General features: G+C 39.7%; 1 pseudogene; it reads left to right on the forward strand.

Annotated features, from left to right (window-relative positions):
- The first annotated feature begins 234 nt into the window (after window positions 1–234).
- LOC137755000 (phosphatidylinositol transfer protein alpha isoform pseudogene) lies at window positions 235–1047 on the forward strand (annotated as a pseudogene).
- Window positions 1048–3239: the final 2192 nt, after the last annotated feature.

The following is a 3239-nucleotide window of genomic DNA, read 5'->3' on the forward strand; positions in this document are numbered from 1 at the left end:
AATAATAGCACAGTTCTGTAAAAATTACCTGGGCTTGTTTTTAAAAGAAATAAATGGCGGGATGGGGTGAGGCCGGGGCAGCAGGAGCCGGTGCAGTGACAGCAGAGAGAGCTGCGGGGACAGCAGACCACGATGAAGTCGCACAGGCAGCAGTCCGGGCCACGAGGAGAGGGGCTGCCAAGAAGCCGTGGGAGGCTGGGCAGGCAGTGGGCAACGCTCGAGCTGGGAAGCAACATGGTGCTGTTCAAGGAGTATGGAGTCATCCTACCTGCATCTGTAGAAGAGTGTCATGTAGGGCAGCTGTATTCTGTGGCAGAGGCCAGGGAAAATGGGAATGGGTGGTGGTGAAAGTGTGGAGGTCCTGATGAACGAGCCCTATGAAAAGAACAGTGAGAAAGGCCAGTACACGCACAAGATCTACCACTTACAAGGCAAAGTGCCCACATTTTTTCGAATGCTGGCCCCAGATGAAGCCCTGGATATATATGAAAAATCATGGAATGACTACTTTTATTGCAAAACTGTTATTACAAATGAGTACATGAAAGAAGGCTTTCTGATTAGAATGGAAACCTGTCATAAACCAGATCTTGGCACCCAGGAAAATGTGCATAAACTGGAGCCTGAGGCATGGAAACATGTGGAAGCCATATATATAGACATTGCAGATCAAAGTGAAGTACTTAGACAGCATTACAAGGCAGAGGAAGATCCAGAAAATTTTAAATCTATCAAAACAGGCTGAGGACCCTTGACTCCAATTGGAAGCAAGAACTTGTAAATCAGAAAGACTGCCCATACTTGTGTGCATATAAACTGGATACTGTCAAGTTCAAGGGGTGGGGCTTACAGAACAAAGTGGAAAACTTTATACATAAGCAAGAGAGGCATATGTTTACAAACTTCCACAGGCAGCTATTCTGTTGGATCAATAACTGGGTTGACCTGACTATGGAGAACATTTGATGGATGGAAGAAGGGACAAAGAGACAGCTGGATGAGATGACACAGAAAGACCCAGTGAAAGGAATGATGGAAGATGACTAAAGCCATCCTTCCCTTTTCTGCACTTTTTACAAGACAGCTGTCAATAGGAAGGGCCAGCAGCTCCACCCTCCCAAATGACAGGGCATCCACAGACACAGCCTTTCTGTGTCCATTCTTCAGGCAACTTTCAATCCCTTACTGTAGCTAATTCCAGATGTCTTTTAATATTGTGAACAAAGAGGCTGTCTGATTTTTTTTTCTAATTTTTGAATTTTATTTTATTTATTTTTTTATACAGCAGGTCCTTATTAGTCATCAATTTTATACACGACAATCCCAATGGCCCAATTCATCACCCCACTACCCCCACCCCACTGCCGCTTTCCCCCCTTGGTGTCCATACGTTTGTTCTCTACATCTGTGTCTCAATTTCTGCCCTGCAAACAGGTTCGTCTGTACCATTTTTCTAGGTTCCACATATATGCATTAATATACGATATTTGTTTTTCTCTTTCTGACTTACTTCACTCTGTATGACAGTCTCTAGATCCATCCACTTCTCTACAAATGACCCAATTTCATTCCTTTTTATGGCGGAGTAATATTCCATTGTATATATGTACCACATCTTCTTAATCCATTCGTTTGTCGATGGGCACTTAGGTTGCTTCCATGACTTGGCTATTGTAAATAGTGCTGCAATGAACATTGCGGTGCATGTGTCTTTTAGAATTATGGTTTTCTCTGGGTATATGCCCAGTAGTGGGATTTCTGGATCATATGGTAATTCTATATTTAGTTTTTTAAGGAACCTCCATACTGTTCTCCATAGTGGCTGTAGCAATTTACATTCCTACCAACAGTGCAAGAAGGTTCCCTTTTCTCCACACGCTCTCCAGCATTTGTTGTTTGTATATTTTCTGATGATGACCATTCTAACTGGTGTGAGGTCATGCTTCATTGTAGTTTTGATTTGCATTTCTCTAATAATTTGTGATGTTGAGCAGATTTTCATGTGCTTTTTGGCCATTTGTATGTCTTCTTTGGAGAAATGTCTATTTAGGTCTTCTGCCCACTTTTGGATTGGGTTGTTTGTTTGTTTTTGATATTGAGCTGCATGAGCTGTTTATATATTTTGGAGATTAATCCTTTGTCCGTTGATTTGTTTGCAAGTACTTTCTCTCATTCTGAGTTGTTTTTTTGTCTTCTTTATGGTTTCCTTTGCTGTGCAAAAGCTTTTAAGCTTCATTAGGTCCCATTTGTTTATTTTTGTTTTTATTTCCATTACTCTAGGAGGTGGACAAAAAAGATCTTGCTGTGAATTATGTCAAAGAGTGTTCTTCCTATGTTTTCCTCTAAGTGTTTTATAGTGTCTGGTCTTACATTTAGGTCTCTAATCCATTTTGAGTTTATTTTTGTGTATGGTGTTAGGGAGTGTTCTAATTTCATTCTTTTACATGTAACTGTCCAGTTTCCCCAGCACCACTTATTGAAGAGACTGTCTTTTCTGCATTGTATATCCTTGCCTCCTTTGTCATAGATTAGTTGACCATAGGTGCGTCGGTTTATCTCTGGGCTTTCTATCTTGTTCCATTGATCCATGTTTCTGTTTTTGTGCCAGTACCATATTGTCTTGATATCTGTAGCTCTGTAGTATAGTCTGAAGTCAGGGAGTCTGATTCCTCAAGCTCTGTTTTTTCCCCCTCAAGACTGCTTTGGCTATTCGGGGTCTTTTGTGTCTCCATAAAAATTTTAAGATTTTTTTGTTCTATTTCTGTAAAAAATGCCATTGGTAATTTGATAGAGATTGCATTGAATCTGTAGTTTGCATTGGGTAGTATAGTCATTTTCACAGTATTGATTCTTCCAATCCAAGAACATGGTATATTTCTCCATCTGTTGGTATCCTCTTTAATTTCTTTCATCAGTGTCTTATAATTTTCTGCATACAGGTCTTTTGTCTCCCTAGGTAGGTTTATTCCTAGGTGTTTTATTCTTTTTGTTGCAATGGTAAATGGGAGTGTTTCCTTAATTTCTTTTTCAGATTTTTCATCATCAGTGTATAGGAATGCAAGAGATTTCTGTGCATTAATTTTGTATCCTGCAACTTTACCAAATTCATTGATTAACTCTAGTAGTCTTCTGATGGCATCTTTGGGATTCTCTATGTATAATATCATGTCATCTGCAAACAGTGGCAGTTTTACTTCTTCTTTTCCAATTTGTATTCCTTTTATTTCTTTTTCTTCTCT

The sequence above is a fragment of the Eschrichtius robustus genome, chromosome 20 (assembly GCF_028021215.1).
Source record: "Eschrichtius robustus isolate mEscRob2 chromosome 20, mEscRob2.pri, whole genome shotgun sequence".
NCBI classification, from domain to species: Eukaryota; Metazoa; Chordata; class Mammalia; order Artiodactyla; family Eschrichtiidae; genus Eschrichtius; species Eschrichtius robustus.